We start from the raw sequence: 23,559 nt of genomic DNA on the forward strand, positions 1-23,559 counted from the left end.
TAACTGTGGGATCATCGCTTGTAGCAGTCACTGGGGAAATGCGCCGTTGGATCATTGACTATCAAATTTCGTGGATGGTTTGGACAGGTTGCTCGCCTGCGTAGGTCAAAGGTCGTCTGAGCATTATTCAGGAAATCTGCCGTGGGCTGACAGGAAGAGGTTCGCTTTCTGGTTCACTCTAGAATGTTCTTTGGGTTGGCGCGAGTGGCTGCAGTTATGGCACGCGTGATAACCGAACGATACTGAATTTACACGGCTTCTCAGTATCACAAAACGAGGAGCAGGCTGCGCTGCGTCTGATTGGTAGAAACGGTCAACAGTACACTCCAAACATCAGCGTGTGACGTGTTTCTTAGGCAAATTAATTGGAGGGGTGTGTCAGTTGTCATCAAAGACCTTTGTGCACGTCAAAAGAATTGGAAAGGGACGATCGGTCTGCTGTTCGGGTTCAGTGCCAGCCTGTTTTTAAGTCCAGACTGTGCCAGAGGCCGTTTCTCGCTTGGCTGAACATTCGATTAAGGCCCAAGTGGTGCCGTAAGCATCCTGAAAAGGTCAGAGCAGCCGATTGGTTGGGCAGGTGATTCCTTGTATTCACGTTTGTTGTGTCACATGACTGCTCCCTAATTGGAATTATCTGGTTTTCTCATTGCATTAAAGGCATTTAGCAGATGCTTTCATCCAGAGCGACTTACACAGCTATTTGTATTTTTCTTACATAGCACCCATTTATATAGCTGGACATGTACTGAAACAATGCAGACTAAGTACAATGGTAGTGCCCTACCTGGGAATCAAACCTGCAACCAGTTCTTGTAGCTTTTTAGATTTTTCTTACATAGTATACATTTATATGGCTGGATATATGCTGAAACAATGCAGGCTAAGTACAACGGCATTGCCTTACCTGGGAATCAAACCTGCAACCAATTACTTTACCATTGCTCCACACTGCAAGCCTACTACGTGCTGATGTCCAATGCACATCCATTGCATATTAGCCGAGTGCACGGTTTAGTTTTCTGCTGTGGCTGGAATGCACTGTTCCAGCCAGTGACACCTGCTGCAGTGTCAGTAGCAAACAAAACGTCAGCCAAATGTTTTTTTTTTTTTTTTACATCACAGCCAGTTATGGCTGACACCTCGGTGGGGCTGGAGGGAGCCTGTAATGTGCTGTGCAGAAAAATGAATGCTGTTGAACCGGACAGAGCTGGTCTCTCGCCTCTGCAGAAGCACTGTTCTGTGCATTCTGGGGCTCTCCTGATTATTTTTTTTCCCCCCCTCCTACCTGTGAGCGTGAACCTCGTTCACGGTACATAAGCGTCCGTCCCCCAGGGTGGACATGACTGGAGCAGATACTCGAGGGCCATTGAACTCCACGTCACCACCCCCCCATGCAGTTTCTGAGATTGGGCTTGTTCACTGGGAATGTAGAATTCAAAGGGAGGGGGGGGCAGGCAGCCAGATCATGCACCTTTCTTTATTAAATTCAGGTTCCCATTGCTAATTTGTTTTGTACATTTAGTTAATGTAAGGCCAGCACACAAAGCCGATGACTCCAGATGAGATGCGCCTCCTGATTGCTGGAATAAATTAGCATTTTGTTGTCATTCAGTTCTGACATTCAGCATCTACCCACACAGACCCAAAGGGTACTGAAACAATACACAATTAATGCTGAGGACCTAGTGCTCTCTTTTTGGAAAATACTGTTAAGGTTAACTTGATTATTGAATAGACTGTTGTTAAACGTAATTAAGCAGATGCATAACTACGACGTTGTTGTGTGTTCTGCTTCTGTCGATTTGTTTCACAGTACAGATGCTGAAGTGATGGCCTCTTCATGCCCGATACCAGTCGTTGCTAGCTTATGTGTTTGTTCAGCGTGATGTATTGGAACCCTTGCACTTAACAATGCCGTGGTGAAAAACATAGCCAGGGTTCTTATTGGAAAAGGCTATTTCTGTGCCATATAGCGTGATATTTTTTTGGACGATTTGTTTCAGCAGGATGAAAATGAGCGTATACCGCTATTTGTAGCATTATATCATAACGGGCATTTCCAGCAAACGGCGTCCACTAGGTGGACATTTATTCAGGACTACGAATGGGGAATGGCTACACAGGTAAAGCTTGCTGTGCATTGGGCTCTACTAAGACTTATGAGCCCCAAACTACAAGAACAGCAACTTACTACCAATAAAAGGTACCCTGTGCATTTTTATTTTGCTTGGGGTCTGGAAAGATGGCCGATCGCCCCTCAGTTGCTGATCAGCCAATTCACACAGGACTTTATTCTTATGGATATGTATACAGAAGTCTTAGGCAGCTGTGTGCCGATGTGTAGATCAGGGGTGTCCAATCTTATCAGAAAGGTGCTGGTGTGGGGGCAGGTTTTTTTGTTTTAGCCCAACACTAAGATGCCTGATTCTACTTCTCGATGTCCATGATTAGTTATGTTATGTTATTAGTTAATCATTTGATATGGGTGTCATACTGCTTGGGCTAAAGCAAATCCACACCTGCCCTTTTTGGATAAGATTTGACACCCCAGGTGTTGATGAAGCATTGGAATTATTTTAAGATGATTAGGAATTGTGGACGCAGTTAATGTCTGTCAAATGATCATGTGCCTTCAGAAATGATCGAAATATTAAACGTAGGAAGAAAGTACAGTAATCTGATGCGTTTCATTTTCATATTGATAACACTTATACGAAATTTAGATCTTCATTTTAGGACAATAGCCGTTCTGATAAGCATGAAAATGAGGTCTTAATTGTGTGTCGATTACCATACTGTCTTATCAGGGATAGGGCTAGAATAATTTTAATTATCTCCTTGCACAGAATAACCATTCAGTGTGATAAATCACAAAAACATAAACACCGGGAAGCTCTTAATGTTTTAATAAAAAAAGATAACTGGAGCCATGGAATTTGTTGTTTCTCAGTGATTCAGTTTTTGGCTTTAATCCATCCGTATTGGGAAACCTCATTACTGAAGATGATTTAAAAAAAAAAAAAAAAAAATTTTTAAGAGTGAAATGGGTAGCTGGGGGCATTGTCCTTGTTTTGTTTTGTCTCTCTGAGATGTGGGTGTTTGTGTATAAAAAGGCGATTACAGTGGCCACATTTTGGTTTTGGCTAGAGGGCATGGTGGTCATCAGCATTTTTGACTGATTATTCAGAACGGGCTTAAAGTAATGTAGGGAGGTACAGTGTGTTGATATACCAACGATCATTTGCAGCAGTGTCTTGTTGAACATTACGCATTCTTTTATTGTGATGTTTTTGTTTTTTAATGTATCTGTACTGGGGAGGAAAACTCCACCATCGTACCCTGTTGAATATCTCTTCACCAGATATGAGAGAGTTGGATAATGCAATGCATTTTTAATCAGCTTTGAAAGAACAATCTACTTGATGTATGTTTGGTTACTGAAGTCATACAGCTTCCCGGTGTTTATTGTCCTGCATTTACTGTTTTTTTTTTTCATAGAGATCTTGCACGCAATTTCAATCTCTTTAACCTGGACCCTGGTGCCTAATTGTAGCCTGATATCTTTTCAGAGAACGATAATCAACGGCCTCATTTTGTTTCCTTCGGGAGACCTGTATTTATTGAAATGACGTGGGTACATAATGTGACTTTTTTTTTTTTCTTCTCCGGCTACTCTACATTGTCATTGTGCAATGGCTGTTTCCTCTGTGCGAGGGCTTTGCAATCAGTCCCACATCCACTAATTTGTGAATTGCTGCAAGCGCACTGAGATGTAAATTACCATGGCGATCGTGACCCAGTTTCCTGCTCATCATGTTTATTCATCAGCGCACACTTACGGTGCGCAGACACATTTCTACGACTTATTTTTCCTCTTTTTGAATAACAAGCGCAGTGACATCTCGCACGTACCACTTGTGCCTCATTGCTAAACGCTGACTTTTTCACTCGGTTGCGTTATTTATGCATAAAAAATATAAAACTAGGGCGTAACGTTTATATAAAAATATTTTTTAAAAAGAGGACCTCGGGCGTTGGCACAGCTGTTTGGAAACGAGGTTTGTTTGTCCTGCGCATGGTTTGGGCCGCTTTGATTTCCCCGGTGTAATGAAGAAGGGTTCACGTTGTGAATCACCTATCTGGATTTCTGTTTAAGAGTTTAGAAACTGGCGTAAACTGGAAACACATGTCGGACGGGCCTCCGCGTGCGCAGAGGCGGCAGTAGCTGTTTTTGGAATTCTCACCGAGGAATCACATGATGCGCTCTGTTATACCAGGAACAGAGCAGCTGAATCCTGTTTTTGTTTTTTCCAATCTCAGAAAAAGGGTGGAACCCTGAGTTTGGCAACTTTGATCTCACAGTGAAGAAGGCCGATACCTTTTTTTATTTAAAAATAAAATCTATATTTTTTTTAAGGTCCAGAACGATCCTTCAGTGTGCATTACCCTGCAGATGTATAAAATAGTTGAACTAAGGTCATCTTGCGCTTCCCATTCGAGTAGTTTGACAGGACATTTCCATATGTGGACTTATGTCATCTCCTAAATCTTGTGATATAGCCATTTTATACACTTTACTGCTTCTCCTCATAAACTAGCCTGTGATGTGTCCGGTGTTTCTCCACGCCTCTCTTCTGGACAGTATTTTGGCAGTTTAGACTGTATGGTCACAGGTTCAATTCCCGGGTAGGACACTGCCGTTGTACCATCGAGCAAGATACTTAACCTGCATTGCTTCAGTATGTATCCAGCTGTATAATTGGATGAAATGTAAAAAATGCTATGTCAAATATTGTGTAGGCTAAGTTGCTCTGGATAAGAGCGTCTGCTAAATGCCCGTAATGTAATGTGTAAGCTTCGGTTATCTCCTGCAGTGTTGTGACGTGCATCTATTCTACATCCTACACCACATATATTGTAGCATTCAGCAGAATACAGAAACCACAGTATTTCCTCCGCATGTGATGTGCTTAGCGTTGGTTTTTTTTTTGCCCTGTTTTCTTGGCTCTAACAGTGGCAGATATGTTTCTGAACATGGTACCATGGTCCTAGCTCAGGGAACTGAACAGGTGCATCATGGTCCTGTTACAGTGAGCAGGGTGCGTCCGTCTCTCGTTGCACACTTATCTTGTTATGGCATTTGTGGAGCTCTTGGAAAAACGGCAGCAGGCAGCAGTCGGAACAAAACCGTGTTGGATGTTGTCCTTGCTCTACCCTCTCTCCCCTGTCATCATCCTGCGTGTGTTTACGGGATGAAACGCACCCATGGGGTGATGTCTGTGTGTGGCTTTTTGGGATGGTCACAGGGTCCATGCGTTGAGATGCTGGATTCATATCTGTACACTTCCCATAAATCGGTGAGCCGTAGGAGTAATTAGCGGATATCAGCCTACTTTGCACTGATTAGCTATCAGTTCAGCAGTTTATATCTAGATGCTGTGTCAGATAATGACTTTTCGACCCCCCTCTGTGTTTTGGGTAGGGAAGAAATGGTTTCGAGGTACGCTGGTGTCTTGTGTTGTGTGTGAAATTGACCGTGCCCTTAACAGTGGGAGAGACTGTAATTTGTCATAAGCTACTGAGCAGGATGGTATACATCAGGACTGGAGGCTCGACAGGGCTCCCACTGGTCCCCTTTTGATTTCTTCGCTTCCACCTGACATCCCTGACTTTGCCACCGCATTTTTATGAGCTGTTTTGGTAACCCGCTAAATCTGGTAACCCGTTAAATCTTGCTTTGCCCGTTTCAGTAAAAAATCGCGAACTGACTTCAAAGCAAGCTTTACTGGCTGTGACTCTTATTGTGCTACATAAAGAATTCCAGGCATACAGGTAAGGTTAAAGTGGCAATGCCCACTGCTGACAAGCTGGTAAGCAAGTGTCAATGTTGGCGGAATTTCTGAAATTATTTTTGTGAGTGTGGACTGAGGGCCTTTAGCCTTTAAACTGTGATGAGAGAAATTGGCGTACTGGTGCATTCTGGGATAAAATGAAAGTTATTAATGAGGTTGATTTTTCTGAAAGTTCACTGGCCTGTTTGTTTAAGGCCTGTTAATACATCATAAACCGTCATATAAGGGAACTCTTGACAGCCGACATCCATCACTTTTAATGAGGAGGAAGTTTCACACTGGGCAACAGATTGCTCTTAATGTCGTGTGTTTTTGATCAACCTCTAAAAAAGGAATTTCTCTTCAGTTCTTAAAAGTTGTCAGCGGCATTGGGTTGGGGCTCAATTAGCAATGATATTGTTGGCCGTACGGCTACCCTCTCTGCTCTGGAATCTGTTTTTATGAAGGAGGGTGTTAAAGGAGCGACGCATTTAACGACTTGTCAGTAGCTTGCGCTGAAATTGAAATGGAAGAAGTGCTGGGTGTAGTCAGCTCGGTGGTTTGGAGGTGGGCCACGGAAGCCGTTTTGGCTGCCTTCGACCCCGTAGAGAACGGGACGCGGCAGCGTTTACATCACAGCGCTGCAGCCCAGCCTCCCTCTTTAAATCGGGTTATAAATTCCTGGGTCCGACGGTCTCAACGGTCTGCCGGGCCGCTGCAGCCTCCTGTTTTGATACGCTGGCCCGGGGTATTTACTCCAATGGGCCCGTCAGCGCTTCCTGGAATCGCCTGCTCTCCGTCACAAGCGGATTAATCACCCCCCCCCCCCCCCCCCCCTCCAGGACGGGAGAGATCTGATGTCCCGAGGCTTCCTTGGCTCATCTGATGAGGCTCACGCCAACGTCTCGGGGAAGTGAGAGGACGGGGATGTTATTGGCGCAGTTTGGCCCACTTGTCAAAATGAGGAAGTGTGTCCCTTGGCAGGGGAGGTTATTTTTTTCCTTCATTTGAAGCACTTCTCTCAGCCTCCTTGTCTCCTGGCATGGAGAGAGAGGGTGTATTTTTTGTGCCTGTTTTTCATTGGTAGAGGTAGGCCTATATGGAATATAATATTTCATACCTGTCATCTCCACACGTTTATTTTTTTGGTTGATGGCACCCTTCACACCTGCTGAAAACCAGCTATTGAATGCAGTTGGACAGACCGTGCTGAGGCAAAGATGGCTGAACACCGCTGGTGTTTTTTCACCTACGCATGCAGACGTGGGGTTGCTCGTGTAGCATTTCATTGGGAAAAGGGTCATATTTTAGAGGCCTCTTCCATTTTCCTGACTTTTTCTGTGGCATCATCCTAATATGTTGTCTCCGAGTGCTGGGTTTTAGATAAACACTGCGGCTCTGTCCTACTTATAGTCTCCAGTTTTTGGCACAGGCCTCATGAATTTGGCCTCGGACGGAGCGCTAAATCGGTCGGGGCTCTTGTGAAAGAGTCTCGTAGACGCCGCCTGAGGCGGGCGTCAGTTGGAAGGCGCGCGTCGTTAGCTGCGCCGTCGTTTGAAGGCTGCGGCGCGGTTGGAGTGCGCGCGTCGGTTGGGAGCTGCGGCGTCGGTTCGGGGGCCGCGGACTCGTGAGCCCGCTCATGCCCGCCCTGCGCTGCTTTGACTGCGGACAGAGGCGTGGCGTGACGCGACGGTGACGCGCGCTTGGCGGGAGTCTGCGGCCGCCGTGTTCGCCGTGACCGGGGGGACTCGTGGGAAAGCACTCGCTCTGCCCGCCCTGCGTAGTGGCGGCGGCGGCGTCGTCGTCGTCGTCGTGCTAAAACCGCCGCTACGGTTGCCGTGCGAACCTCTCCCTTCCTTATTTCTCTAATTAATGAGTTTTTCTTTTGTCTGCCCTGGCTGGTGAATTATGCATGGGAGCCCAGTGCATTTTTAATGGTGAGGAACCCAAGGGATGCTGGGAGAAGGAGCTTCTCTTGGCTTTCTGTTACGCCTCCTGATGGTTTCCCTTCCTTTTCGAACATCCAAAAGGGATGGACATTTTGGGATCTACTGCTGTGAAAAATACCCACATTCACATACTGTAGAGAACGGGCTCATGCCAGGTTTTGGGGGGTTCAAAAGAGACAGTTTTTCTGATTTATCCAAGTGCATGGATGTTCTGTGAATGCTGAGTGTGTGGATGCTCTGAATGCTCAGTGTGTGGATGCTCAGGGTGTGGATGCTCTGTGAATGCTCAGGGTGTGGATGCTCTGAATGCTTAGGGTGTGGATGCTCAGGGTGTGGATGATCAGTGAATGCTCAGTGTGGATGATCAGTGTGTGGATGCTCAGGGTGTGGATGCTCTGTGAATGCTCAGGGTGTGGATGATCAGTGTGTGGATGCTCTGTGAATGCTCAGGGTGTGGATGCTCTGAATGCTCAGGGTGTGGATGCTCAGTGTGTGGATGCTCAGGGTGTGGATGCTCGTGTGCTGGTGTTGATGCTCAGGGTGTGGATGCTCTGAATGCTCAGGGTGTGGATGCTCTGTGAATGCTCAGGGTGTGGATGATCAGTGTGTGGATGCTCAGTGTGTGGATGCTCAGGGTGTGGATGCTCAGGGTGTGGATGATCAGTGTGTGGATGCTCTGAATGCTCAGGGTGTGGATGCTCAGGGTGTGGATGCTCTGAATGCTCAGGGTGTGAATGCTCAGGGTGTGGATGCTCTGTGAATGCTCAGTGTGTGGATGCTCTGAATGCTCAGGGTGTGGATGCTCTGTGAATGCTCAGGGTGTGAATGCTCAGTGTGTGGATGCTCAGTGAATGCTCAGTGTGTGGACGCTCAGTGGATGCTCAGGGTGTGGATGCTCAGGGTGTGGATGCTCTGGGTGTGGATGCTCTGTGGATGCTCAGTGTGTGGATGCTCTGTGAATGCTCAGTGTGTGGATGCTCAGTGTGTGGATGCTCAGTGTGTGGATGCTCAGTGTGTGAATGCTCAGGGTGTGAATGCTCAGTGTGTGGATGCTCTGTGAATGCTCAGGGTGTGGATGCTCTGTGAATGCTCAGGGTGTGGATGCTCTGAATGCTCAGGGTGTGGATGCTCTGAATGCTCAGGGTGTGGATGATTAGTGTGTGGATGCTCAGGGTGTGGATGCTCTGTGAATGCTCGGTGTGTGGATGCTCTGTGAATGCTCAGGGTGTGAATGCTCAGGGTGTGGATGCTCTGAATGCTCAGGGTGTGAATGCTCAGTGTGTGGATGCTCTGTGAATTCTCAGGGTGTGAATGCTCAGGGTGTGGATGCTCTGTGAATGCTCAGGGTGTGGATGCTCAGGGTGTGGATGCTCTGAATGCTGAGAGTGTGAATGCTCAGGGTGTGGATGCTCTGTGGATGCTCAGGGTGTGGATGCTCAGGGTGTGGATGCTCAGGGTGTGGATGCTCTGAATGCTCAGGGTGTGAATGCTCTGTGAATGCTCAGTGTGTGGATGCTCAGTGTGTGAATGCTCAGGGTGTGGATGCTCTGTGGATGCTCTGTGTGTGAATGCTCAGTGTGTGGATGCTCAGGGTGTGGATGCTCTGTGGATGCTCTGTGTGTGAATGCTCAGTGTGTGGATGCTCAGGGTGTGGATGCTCTGAACGCTCGGCGACAGTACGTCCTGTTCTTTCAGTGGCATCTCCGCTTACTACACTATTGCGTCAGCGCGTGCTTGTCCTTGTCAAACCCCGTTTGGGCGAAGATAATCAACTGCACTATATACTGCTGGCCTCAGAAATGTACTTCACTTCTTGTGCAAAGCATTTCATGGTTTAAGCTGCATTAACTTTATCATCCAGCTGCCATAAGGGCTTTAGGTTTTTTTTTTTTCTTAGATCTTCATCTAATGCCAGAGGATTCCATCACCCCACTCAACATGTGTAGCAAAGTAGTAATGAAGAAAAATATTTATATTAACGATGACATCATTACTTTGCTTGTAACTGTTATTATTTTGATAAAATGATGCTGTTCTCCTGTTAAACATTCCGTCCCATTCCCTTGTGCGTAGTTCCTGCACTGCGTGCGTTTCAAAACTAAATATCAGTTTCCCAGCTGTGGAACAGCAACTGGAGCCTCCTGCCAAAAAAAAAAAAAGTAGTATTTGTGTATGAACAGAAAGCAAGAATTCTCATTGTAAAACCATTATGTGAATGGCTGTCGCATCCGATTTGAGATTTCAGATTGGCGACTGGCTGCTAAAAATAGCCCGGTTGTCTTAGCGCGTGTGTTTATATAACGGGGGGGGAGGGGCCTGGCCTGGCCTGCCCTGATCCGAAGCTGCTGCTGCGGCAGTAGAGGGTGAAAGGCTGGATTAACCTACTTTTCCTTGGCCGGTGTGCACCTGCAGGCTTGGCCAGGGGCTGGGCCGCTGCTTCAAAGTGGCTTTGAGATTTACCCACAATGCACCTGGGGGGGTCACCGGCTTTGTGATCGGAATCTTATTTTGAAACGACGGCCCGTTCAGTAGGCTTCATTTCAGCAGTCAGAGGAAGGGGTGGGGGAGGGGGGGTGCCTTGGCTTTTGATGAATGGAAATGGCGAAAACATTTGTTGTGAGGTTTCTGGTTACTGGGGGTGTGGAGCCCTGTGATGAGTCATCTATTCTGTCTCATCAAGCTCTCGACAGCACAAATGCCTCTCTTTCCCCACTTTGGTAGCTTGTGTGCTTAAAAGTGGGGTTTTTGTGGTATTTCTTAACAATGCTGTGAATTGAGAGTGAATCTCAGAGTTGTGTTTGTGTGCCGCTGGACCCCCCCGGTGGAGAATGTGTACCCCCCCTCCGAATATCATTGCATTATCCCTCTGCAGTTGATCGGACATTTGAGGCTATTGCTTGGTCTCGGACACGCCTGCGCTGCATGATGTGGCGATGAAGTGGCAAGAAAAACAGACCGACAGACTGCTGCTGTCATCCAGTCCGCTCCAGTGCTGCATGCGACTTCATCACAAACACTGACCCCAGGAGCGCTTCTGTAGTCTGCTGAATTCAGCCACACACAGGATATCCCCCGGCTCCTGTACATGCTACAGACACGCACACGCCTGTGTACACATGCATTTAAACACAAACTCACACACACACACACGTACACGCAATTAAACCGTCATCTATTCAGCCGAGTTAAGGTTCCACTTGCATCTTGTCAGCGTTGAAACCGTAATGTTATTTGTTTGCAAATGTATTTTCTCGCTCGAGAGCACAACACGCTGTAAGCAAAACACTTCACTTTGGGGGTGTGGGCCGACAGCATCGTTAAAAGCGTCGGAGTGACAGCGAGATGCCCGACGGCTTCACTGCTGCCCAAGCTTAGTGTTTACTCGGCCTGTTTTCACTGTTTGCACCGCCGCACGCTAGCCCGTTTGCGCCGGCGCGCGCTAGCCCGTTTGCGCCGGCGCGCGCTAGCCCGTTTGCGCCGGCGCGCGCTAGCCCGTTTGCGCCGGCGCGCGCTAGCCCGTTTGCGCCGGCGCGCGCTAGCCCGTTTGCGCCGGCGCGCGCTAGCCCGTTTGCGCCGGCGCGCGCTAGCCCGTTTGCGCCGGCGCGCGCTAGCCCGTTTGCGCCGCCGCACGCTAGCCCGTTTGCGCCGCCGCACGCTAGCCCGTTTGCTTGGCTGGCTGGTTGAGGAACTTTCCGGCTACGTTCCTACGTCGCCGCAACGCGTGGGTTTCCCATGATGCATTGCAGGCCCTGCTGTCTTGCTGCCGGCTCCTAATGTTCTCGGGATGTTGCGGTGACGTTATGAGGTGCAAGAGTGGCGGCTAATCCTCTCCTCTGCGCTCCAGTCACCTGACGGCAGATCACTTCAGTGGCACCTCGGTAGGGAGAGACGCAGTCGGACGCTCCCATCGCTCACGCCGCGCAGATGACCGATATCCCTGCGCAGTCGGGCCTACCGGGACGGGAAAGGGTTTGATTTAAAAGCTGCTGAAAGGTTGCTACCTCTCTGTGATGTACGGCCTCCGTTCTCGGGGGGAAGTTCACGAGAGAAATCAATCGGCTGGCCTCGGTCCTCTCTGGCGCACGCGCCCGGGGCGTCGATTGCGTTCACCAGTTCTGCTGCTGTTACCGGATTTTTTTTTTTTTTTTTTTTTTTGTGTGTGTGTGTGTGTGTGTGTGTGTGATTGTGGTTTCCCTGGCAGAAAGAAAAAAATGTAATGTACAACAGAGGAGTGAGACTTGGCGCCTGAAAAGTAGTCGGTAAATCGATAATTGTACGACCCAATAAAATGTTGCTGTAGTTGTGTGTTAATGTGGCAGATCCGGCTGAGTCTTAGTTGAATTTACAATGGCAGGTCTTAATAAGGCTGTGAGGACATGCCACAGAAAAAGTCATTTCTGCTGAGGAGATCTGGATCCAGTTTCCCTGCAGCAGCCCTGTGGTGAGTTTCTCAGCAGAACTGGAGCAAGACGACCTGGAGAGAGAAGGGACCCTCCCCCACCGCCCACCCCACCCCCCCATGACTGTCGCGAGGGTTCTTTTACAGGGTATCGGGTTCGGCCTAAATTGTGTCCGTCAGCCTTTCGGCTCAGCCAGCCGGTGCTGTGGTGACAGTGAGAGAGCGCTAAGGCTGCTCAGATTCCCACACACACACACCAGTCAGCACCGCCGTCTTCCCTCATTACACTGAGCTCATCTGTTCTACTGGACTCTCAAATTTCAGCTCGTAGGTTCCCTCCAATTGTGATCCCACAGTGCACTAAAATGTTGCTTCCCATTTTCGGAAAAGGCTTGATGTTGTAGCCCAAGTAGCCTAATGTTTTTAAACTGCAAGCATTATCTAGTCAGTCTTTATCAGTGAATGTTCTCGACTTCCAACGTTGTTAATGGTATGTTCTCTTCACAAGGATTTTACTATGGAATAACACATTGTGTTCCTGTAGTAAACTCATCTTTATCACTTTGTTGCTCAGCAGATAGGGCTGCTGTTGTTAAAAATTCACCTTGAGAGTATTTCTGCTACATTTTGCACAATGTACTAGTGGGCTTGTTTGTAGGATTTATGGGTCTAATATTCAAATTTGTAGTGCAAAGTTGCTGTTTGATCACAGTGGAGAGCAAACCGTATTGGTTATGACCGCTGTAGCGCTTTGGCTACTGCCTGCGTAGAGAGGTAATGAAGCTGTCTTTCTGCTCCCGCTGAGGCATTATTTTTAGGTGCGCTGAATCACAGAGGAAGTCAGAGGTTCTGAGGAAGAAAAGTAATTTAAGGGGGAAATTGTTCAACTTTGGGTGCCGTAAATGAGAAGTGAGAATTACTGGAATGCGTGACTATACCTTTCGCAGATTTACCGGCAGATAGTGTAATTTTTTTAGGATTCTGAAATATCTTGGCAGTGCTGCGTGTCTTATCCTGTTAAAGGGATTGTTCACATTCTGGTTTTTAAAAAAATATATGTTATATAAAATGTATGTTTTTGATTAGCCCAATGGTTTTTGTGTGCAATGAAGGGTATTTTAGATGCAGAAGTTTATGATGACTTGCTGACTTTGCAGTGGCATGTATAGGGGCTTTCACAGGTTGGAGTTTTAAGCAAGAGAATCGATTTCAAAGTGACTTCCCTCCAGCTTGTACAGTGATGTTTAGCCTCCGGTGGGTATAAAGCTGCTGGGTCACAAGAAGCTTATGTGTCTAAAATATCCTTCACTGAACTCGAAAAAAATAGTCTGGTCCAAATGGAAAAAATATCCGAAAGTACAAAACTATCCATTCAGGCCCCACAGGATGGTATTGAATCCGTACTGTGCCAGTGCCAACAATTGGCTCTGGTGTCACCCAGAGAAGGAAGGGTTTCAGTCCGCCCACCTACAAAATTTGACAGCCATTATTTTAGAATGGGTGAATGGAGGAAGGCAATCTAAGCCCTGTCCAGAAAGTGTGCTGCAGTCTTCCTTTGTCTTTCGGCAAATGCTGAAATGAAACTATGTTCAGGACGGGCATTCTGCCCGGTGCCAGAGTACCGTTCTTTTGGAGCCACGCTGTCTCCAGACCTCCGCCATGTTGTGCTGCCGGAGCAGGGCCATTAAACCCGCCTCGCCGCGGTGACTCACAGGCCGGGTCTTGGTATCATTTGTATCAGCAGTAGTCATGACGGCAGATATCTTCTATTTAATATTATTGTGTGTGTGTTTTTTTTTTTTTTTAAAATAGCTATTTCCTCTGGAATTGAAAGCCCAGTTAGGGTGACGGAGCTGGGCACTGCGCTCTCTCATTCCCCTGCAGGGACGTCGCGGCGTTAGTCATCTCTGAGCGAAAGGCGAGTCAGAGGAGACGTCCTCACTGGCCCACGCACGCCAGCTGACTCCTCCTCCACGTTCAAACAGACGGCTGTTCTTTACCCCCCCCCCCCTCCAGCTTGCATTGGTTCTGCTTTCATCCATCAGGGCACACTGATCAAAACAGACCCCCCCCCCCAATCGCACGCACACACACACACCCTTCCCCCCCCCCCCGACACCCCACCGTCCCCCAACCCGTCACCGCTGCTCCATACCTGCCTCGCAGCTCGCCGCTCTGTGTCCGCACGGTGGTCGGGGAGGGGGGAGGGGTTTGGGTTTTCGAGAGCGACGCGTGATGAATGCGTGTTCGCCAGGGCGGCCGCCTACGCCCCCCGGGAAATGCTCCTGTGTCCCGCGGCAGTCCCAGGAGAAAACTTCAGCGACCCCCCTCCCACGCGTTTTCGACACCGTTCGGCGATGACATCAAAAGGGAACCGCAGCTAATTGGTCTCTAAATTGTGCGAAACGGGAGATGTGCCCGTCTGTTCGTTTCTGCGCTGGGTAAATATCTCCATAAAGGCTGCAGTTAAAAGCCAACCCGTGATTCCTGGTCCCTAAGTCCTGCCTCAGCACTGTCCTCCATAACACTAAGTTCAGCAGTGCATTAAAAGGTAATGCGTAATACGTTTGTTATCCTATATTCCTGTATTTATGGATGTTATATTGTCTCTGATGGTGCGCGTGTAGATAATGCAGCTTCCGTAATCCTCATGTTGCCTTAGGGGGGACGGTATTTCGTTAAGTCGTCTCTTGTCTTAGCGGAAACCTAAGTAGAGATTGTCCTTTCCAATCAGGGAGATGGTGCACTCTCAGTAATAATCTGAGGCAGTATTAATACATTAACCCTGAAATGCACAGTACCTCTCTCGGAAGGGTTAAGTCCATCTAGAAACATTAATCAGGCCACACATGCAATACAGAGAGCAGTAGGTTTATGAAGTGGTCGGGTGAGGAGAGGGTATTGTCTGTTTTTCTCTGATCCCGTTTTGAGTGGTGTTTGGTACAGTGCGGCCCTAGCTTGCTTGAGCAACCAACCACATTATTTTGACGATCCCTTTTTGCATGGATGCATTTTTAATTACGTATTTTGACAAGGACTCGTCTTCTCTCCAGTGTTCTTTACATTCAGGGTTACTATGGTATCTGGGGATTTTTGTAGGGTAGAGGTTTGAAGAAACTGAATATAGGCCTTTTGCCTAATCGTAGTTGATAACCAAAGTATTAAGATACGTTTGCAAGATGCAAGATTTCTTCTCTGAAAATAAGCATAAAGAAACATAAGAAAAAGAACAGCGTAGAACACCAGAGAACAGCTTGTTTTCTCTGCAGCTGGCCTCTCATCCGACATAGCTCAGGAGGTAAGACCAATTGTCTGGCAGTCGGAGGGTTGCCGGTTCAAACCCCGCCCTGGGCGTGTCGAAGTGTCCTTGAGCAAGACACCTAACCCCTAACTGCTCTGGCGAATGAGAGGCATCAATTGTAAAGCGCTTTGGATAAAAGCGCTATATAAATGCAGTCCATTTACCATTTACCATTCATCCCTGTGTGCTGCACAAAGGTAATACCCGGACTGTTGTAATCGTGCAGAGATGGACCAGCCGCTCTGCCTGGTGCTGCCCACGGTGACTGTCCTGCTGTAAATTGAGTTACAGGCGTGGAAAAGGTGCTGCTGCCATCAATGAGGGGGATGTGCCCAGCAGCTAGTGAGAACGGGACAGTTCGCCAGGCGAAAAAACACACACACACACACACACACACACACACACACACACTCTTCACACACGCTCTTCAGCTCCCCCCCCCCATCCAGACACTCTGCAAAGCTCTGCAGGAGCAGATGGCGCTGCCAACGTGTGGCGTTGGCACTGCCAATGTGTGGCGAGCTCTTCGGGGATTGGCCAGCCTCTGTGTTCTTTGCCAGCTAGGAGAATCCTAATCTCATCCTCATGTGGGGTCGGTACTCAAGATTTCTGGATTGTCTCCTCAATGAAATGTCTTTTTCTAATTATCCCACAGCTCAGAGCTTGTCTTTGTTGAAGGTTTTTTTGTTTTTTTTTTTGTTTAATTGTTTAAGGGAATTTACCATTTTTGTCTCAGTGTATCTGTTATAGATGTCTAAAGACTGGAACCACAGTGATTCCAATTGCAGCTAAACTATTCTCCCCACGGATTTATTTACAATGTCTCTTTTTAGACATTATTAGAGCAGCATTTGAAATTTATGAATGATGGTTCCATCTTTATTGCAGATGTGATGCAGGAAATTAAACTATTTCCATGTCTGTTAATTATGGTCGTAATTCTTTCACACACAAAACGCTATATTAAAAAAAAAAAAAAAACAAACCAAAAAAAAACATTGATATAATGTTGAAATATGATAATATGACACTAGAAGCGGTGTGGAGAAGCTGTTCCTCACATACTTATGCAGTTCACATAACATAGCTTTAGGCTATCGGGAACAATAAACTGGCAGAATCGGGCCTGCAAACCAAGAATTTCTTTGAGTCAGCAGGTGCAATTCATCCGGTTCCGACGCACATTTGCATGGGGGGTGGGGGGGTGGGGGTGTCACGGTCCCCTGGTGGCAGCCGAATCCGAACCGGCTCTGCCCCCCCCACCCCCGGGGGTGCCGTCTGTTTTCCGCGTCCTGTCATGTCTGGCTTAAAAGGCTGATGGCCACTGAACGTCGAACGGAAAATAATATTTCCACGGCGGAGGGAACTGGCTGTGCCGCCGAAGATTTCCGTTAAACTGTGTGCTCTGAGGAGAGAGGCGAGGCCTGTGGCCATGACTTTTCGGGGGGGGAAGAATAAAAAAAATAAAATAACTCGCTGTGATAAAGGCTACTCCACTCCAGCAGGGACTTGCTGTTTTTCTTCTTAAATGGGTTATTTAAATGACCCATTTACCTAGTGGACGTGCGTGCGATTGCAATGTGCGTAAACTGCAGAATCACTGTTAAGCTTACCTCCATAAAGGAAAGTGTTTGCTTTGTCCTGACGGGGCAGTGAAAGTGATTCTTGGGGTCATTCTCGGGGTGTCTGGGCAGGTTCCCCCCCCTCTGAGGACCCCTGTGGCAGGCCTGGTGCTCCCCACTTCCAGTATTTTTTCAGATTTATATTCAGGCACCTGACCTGACCCAAGAGGTGTGTGGTTTGCTTTCTCAATTTGATTTGATTTAATTCTCACTCTGCGGTGTTGTCTCAGTCAATGTCGGTATGACACTGCAGACAGTACAGTTGTGTAATGTAGAAAGAGCTTGTGTTCCTGATACTGAGGTCAGGTGCATTTTCTCCTACAAACTATATTCTCCAACCGTCTTGTGAGCTCAAAATCGTCTGATTGTCCAGGTAATTCAAGTAATACATTCGCCAAATATGTTGCCTTTATGAAGGAATTCATAGCGAGCTTGATTTGAGGGAAACCCCATGCAGAAGTTTACTTCTGAGGGGGGGGACTGGACTGGACTGGTTCTGTGCAAAACAAACCAATAAATCAATATAAAGATGTCCCTCAATATGAGGAAAATATGATTCTGCACTTTTAATAATAATAACAACAGTAATAACTCAAGCTGTGGACATTAGACATCATTCTTTACTGATGTGTTGTCAGTGCGAATATGTGGGCCTTCCATCATCCTGAATTTGGCAGTATGGCTTTCGGGGAATCTCTAAAGGAAGGATGGAAGTGATCACATGCTTGGAGCAAAGCAGGGCCAAGCAAATCCAATCTGCACTTACTGTAGAAGGGGTTGTGTCCTCCGAGTGGTTTTCCGTGAACAGAGGACAACCGAACGGTTCGCATAGTACTGACTGCAGATAGTGACCGTTTTCTAATCGTCAACATTTTCCCGTGGAACATGACGCCAGTAATTGGAAATTCTGCGGGGAGAAGTGACGTTCTGTGGGAAAATGAATTCTGAGAAGCAATCGCACACAATTTCCTCATGACTCATGAGTAATTTAAAAGTTAGAAAGTTGTTTTATTCAGATCTCTTCCCGGAACGTGTAAAATGTGCTCATTTGTTTGGGAATGCAATTTTGGCGGCTGAAATATTTTGAGGCGGCAGAGAATTGTGTTTGTGTGGCCTCTCGACATGAAGATCGTACCTCTGCAATGAATTACGGCGTTTCTAAGAATGGAACAAAAAGGAAATTTGTAATAGATGAAGTAGCCCTGAATGAAGGTCTGATTGGTTTAAGATGGAAAAACAGGTCATATGAACCTTTCTCTCGTCTCAACTCATGCGTTCATTTTCCTTATTGGAAGAGGATGAAACCTGGCTCTCGCAGTGTTCCGTTAATGTTTCTAGTTCTACGCTCTGGACACGAGAAGGGTTTTGACTTTCATTGTTTCTTTTTAACGTTTATTTTTTCCTGGATTGCGTTTTACACCGTAAATGTGAAAGCCAGCTGTCGAAATAACTTTTCAGAATTAGAAAGACTCGCTCTGGGCATGAATCGAGGGCGATAAATAACCAGGAAAAACGGAAATTGTTCACGGAGACTGCGTTCTACAGCGGTCGCCTGGAGATTTCGCTCAGGTTCTGCAGGCGGTTGAATAAAGACGCCGTTTAAAACGTGTTACCTTAACCGACTTTATTAGCTTAAGACAGATATTCAGAGTTGCAGTCTAAGCGAATGTGTTTTTTTGTAGCATTGCTACAATCATTTCCCGAGCCGAGCTTATTGAAATGGGCAGACAGACGTAAACGATCTGCGCCTACTGGATTTATCTTCCTCCCCCGCTGCCCGCTGTACTTTCACACACCATCTAACCCAGATGAGATGTGTCCAAAGCGGGCTTTTTTATATCCAGCCTATCGCGCGGTTCGCCCCCAAGCTGGGAAGTATCTTTCGATCTGCTGCCAAAACTTTCGGGGGAAAAAAAAATGCTGATATGCAAATATGCGAATTTTATGCTGTTGGCTCCTGTCAGGGCGGGTTCTGCATTCATCACCAAAGTACTTCCTCAAACGAGGTGCAGAATTCCACCCCACGTCGTTCGTCTAGCGCCCCTTGATGGCAGTTAAACTGAAACTAAACCGCCGGATTCTGCGTGAGTGTGTCCGTTTATAACTGGAGGGACAGCCTCGTTTGACCTATGGCTACGCTGCTGTTCAGCCGAGTCGCTCACGTCTGGATGGCGATGCCTTTTCGGTTCATTGTGTACCTCTCGGGACTCTGTGCTTTCAAAATCATCATCGAGAATTGCTCGAGCTAGCAGAGTACATGCTTGCGTTGGCTTATCCTTGAGTTATGGGGGGTATTTAGTCGATTTTCTAGCTACTAAATTCTCCTTTGGTATGAATATTCCCTCGTTATGAAATGTAGCTGCTGTGTCCTGTCAGAACTCAGGTTTGTGTCTGTGAAATTCGTCACGGTGTGGGTAACATTTTTAATTCTAAGAAAGCATTCCTTAACTCCGTTTCTAAAAAAACGTTGGCCAATACTTTTCTGCCGGCATTCTCGTTTTCAAGTAAAATATCCCCATATTTCATTTGAAGATGAATATTGGACTGTGATGCATTTTTCTCGTATTGATTAGTAAAGATTAGTAATTCCTCAGTGGATGACTACGTTGTCCCCTTTAATTGTCATCAGTTATTAAATCTGGAACCTAATACCCCTTGCCTCAAACTGTATGCAGTTGGCATTGGCAACAGTTTAAAAAAAAAAAGAAGTTTTTTTTACCCTTTTTACAAGGGAAGCTGTGGAGCCCAAGCCTCTGCCAATGAGAATTGCATTGAGAAAGCAAATCACTAATTTGCAGCAAATGAAGATGTTTTTTTTTCTCCCATGTCCACTGAGGGTAAACCCTCCTTAAGGACTCAGCCCTGGCTGGGCTTCAGCTTAAGCTTCTAACTCCTCTTAATCGATTGCTTTTCCCTCACGCTAGTGTACCTCCATGCAGGTTGTTCTCTAAATGTCTGGGCCCTTAAACAAAGCCCATTTCTCAGTGTGATTCACCTGGATAAATAGAGTTTAAAAAGTTACATATTATCAATGTGCATGTGTGCCAGTGTAACTGTATATGCAGTGAGCTCCATAATGTTTGCGACATATTTTTTTTCCCCCTTGATTTGGCTTTGTACTCCTTGTGGCTCTTTGGTTTCACCATGTAGAAAGTACTGGCCCGTCTGGAACAGATGGGTTGAAATTTGGCGTTGCACTTGCGCGGGGTTGACTTCTCTGCCTCCTGTTACATTGCGAGAACATTAGTCATTCCGACTGCGAGAAAAACAAGCGTGCTCTCGTTAAAAGTCTGCTTACCAACTGGCAACCGCCGTTTGTTTTTCCGGGGCCGATATCGATTCCTCGAACAACGGAACCGCTAATGGACGCCGAAATGTATATTTCATGACCTTAATCGATTCCGCTGACCGGTTGGGCTGTAAATATCCTCGGAATTTTTCGATACGAAAACTAAAATGGCAGTGCTGCTGACTGGCTAGCATTTTCTCCCCGCCAGGTTTTGTTGAACGGGCAAGCGAGTCATCTGAACCGAATTAGAGGAGGAAATGAAGGGAAACACCGTACATACAGTTTTTAAATCCACAGCCACGACATAAATGATTTATATATATAAATATTATATAAAATATATAAAATTTCATTTCCATATATATATATATATGGAAGGTTTTCAGTCAGGTTTTATCTGTCCGTTGTATTTTTCAAGGTGGGGGGGGGGGGGGTCATTGCAAGACTGAGATGGCTGAGGAATTCTTTGGTGACTGCTTTCTTTCTCTTCTTTCTTTTCGTCTTCAGTTGACTTGACTTGAAGGTGCTGAACTGATGAGGTACAGATATCTGTTCTTCAGGCTGTGAAGCTGGTTTCATGCTGGACTGACCTATCAGAGCTGATGAAATGCTGTAACTAAATCATAATGGCTGACTTGAGTGCATGGTTTACAAACTGCTGTCTATTAAGGCTTCTGGCTTTGTTCTGATATGACTTATCCTTTGCGTTCATTTTTCAGATTTTCGAATGTCCTTGGAATTTGGTGTAAAGTTTCATTAGCTGTGAATTCCGCAAGAATCGGAATGGGGACGAGCCCATCCTATATTCCATGACCGCACCGAATCATCCCAATTTTCCCGTTTGATTTTCGAATTCTCTCGCAGCGCGATCGGACGTGACTAGACATTCGCATCCCGGCACAACAGCGGTTTAAATTTCTCTGAAAGTCTCTAAAAAGAGTGAAAATGCACAAGGAGAGAGAGAGCTTGTGTTCTTCCTCTTTGGACTCTGGGCTGCGGTTACTGTGATGAGAACAGGTGCATAAGCATGCAAAAACTCCGTGTGAGAAGTTGAAAAGAGACTTTGAAATAAAACCACGGGATGTGTTGGCAGAGTGCCCCCGAATCTGGGCAGATGGGCTTTGATAAGCGACCCAGATCTCCCTCCCTCCCCTTTAGCACATTGCAAATATGATAACTGTGAGACATGTTGCGTGGACCCCCTGGGGGATGAGGGGGAGGGGGGTTGTGATTGGCCTCACATCTGACCGATCAGACTCCTATGTCGGTGGTGAGTAGACTCATCTAATCAGTTTGTAGTTCTTTTGGGATCTGGCTCACTCGTAGGCCTCCATTTCCCAGAGGGCTGTGCGATGGTGGGCTTGGTCTCAAAACAACAGATGGAAACAAACCAGAGCTAAATAGAAAGGCAGCTGATTTACGATTCCTTTATTTCTCCATGAAAGTAGGGATGCGTGCGACTGCTGAACGCTTTTGTGGAAAGCGGGGGGAAAAAATGGCAGATTTAACATCTGATATGCACAATGCATGCATATGAACCGAGTATGATGACACATCCAGACCCTTTCAGTTGTGTATGAATGCCTGTGTGCCTCGTGTAAGCTCATGAGTGAAATATCAAGCCGTCTGTGTCTGAGCGAGTAGCATCCATTTATCACACATTCAGGGGAAAACAGTTGTGTACAGCATCGGTCCATTGCCCCCCCCACCTCACCCCAGCCCACCCCAGATGTCCTCTCTGCTCAGCTGGCTGGCCAGTGGATTACCGGGGGCACGACTGTAAACCCCCCCCTCGTAGATAGAGCCCAGTGGAGGCCCAAGCCCTTTCCGTGCTAATGGCCTCCGGTGGGGGCCGCAGCCAGGCGCTATTTGTGTGATTCTCACTCCAGACAACGGGGGAAGGGGGGGAAGGCAACAGTCTAAAGCTGGTGAGGGGAGGGGGCAGGCCCGGTTTTCTCTCTCGTAGCCCCCCCCCCCCCCCCCCCATACCCTGGTCTGATTTCCTGATTTATTACTCTGTTGACCCAATTCTTTGCAGAACTGATCTTTAGCCATTGATTTTTTTTTTTTCCCCAGCCAGATGGGAAATGAGAGGATTTTTTTTTTCTCCTTTGTGTGTTTATTTGAACACTCCGCAGCGCGCTTTGTCTGTTTTTACGCCTCAAATGAAACGAGTCCCGTTCCCAGAAATATAAACAAATGGACAGAAACGGCAAATAATAGACTTGCGCTGTTTGAGCCATTTTTCGGGTGATCTATTGTGGTTTCTATGTTTTTGACTACGGTTCAATCCTCCCACTTAAGCCTGGTAATATGGGATTCGGCAAAGATGTAGCCAAAAGGAAGGGGGGGGGGTAGGGGTCCCCCTCCCAAAATGCCAGAGATTCACTAAAATAACCAGAAAGGGACCACGACCCCCCCTTCCCAAAATATATAGGTATGCAGAAGAGATACTAGAACAGAGTAAATTGAAATGTTAGAATGACTTGATGGTTTTAGCTGGGGGTTGTTTTGTTTCCGTGTGGCAACGAAGCCCTAGGTCATGATTTTGCTGTTTCTGGTGTCAGAACAGCAGAACACAGTGAATGTAGGATGGTTTACAAAAATAAAAAATAAAAAATTTGCTGTTGTAAACCTCGCAAACAGAACCTTTGTCTGTCTCTTGTGTTTCCTCCTGTACGAGAGGACGGCCCTGTAGCAGTTTGCTCCCTAATGTTGAGCAAATTTCGCACTTGGAGAAATTTGTTCTTCCAAAAATAGTTTGTCAAAAAATGTGACAAGATTTTTTTTTTTCCCGGCAGGCAGAGGTGTTGAATCACAGAAGGGATGTGAATTTTTGGATGATGTTTGCCGCAATGGAGCTGAACCACATTCTTGTGATTGTTGTCAGGGATGGGAAAATTATTGAACAGAGACTCGGTTAAGAGCATCATTGATCCCTAACTGCAAGTGCACTTCTCATAAGTGACTGGTTGCATTTCTCAACATAATGAAGGCTTTTATGCAGGGTCAGTGTGCTGTTTCCTGTCCAACACATATTCTCAAAATGTTGACATGACCTTGCAGCACCTTAGCACCAGTGTGCTATTCCGGTTGTTTCTCTATCTAGGGATAGGGACCTTCATATCCAAGGAGCTGATATGTTTAGCACTTAGCATGTAGCATTTG

The 23,559-nt window shown here is 46.7% G+C and overlaps 1 protein-coding gene across 10 annotated transcripts in view; it reads left to right on the top strand.

Moving 5' to 3' along the window:
- Positions 1–23,559, top strand: part of asap1a (ArfGAP with SH3 domain, ankyrin repeat and PH domain 1a) — a 106,841-nt gene that overhangs the window by 5,867 nt on the left and 77,415 nt on the right. The window lies entirely within an intron of this gene.

This window comes from Anguilla rostrata, chromosome 8, assembly GCF_018555375.3.
Source record: "Anguilla rostrata isolate EN2019 chromosome 8, ASM1855537v3, whole genome shotgun sequence".
NCBI classification, from domain to species: Eukaryota; Metazoa; Chordata; class Actinopteri; order Anguilliformes; family Anguillidae; genus Anguilla; species Anguilla rostrata.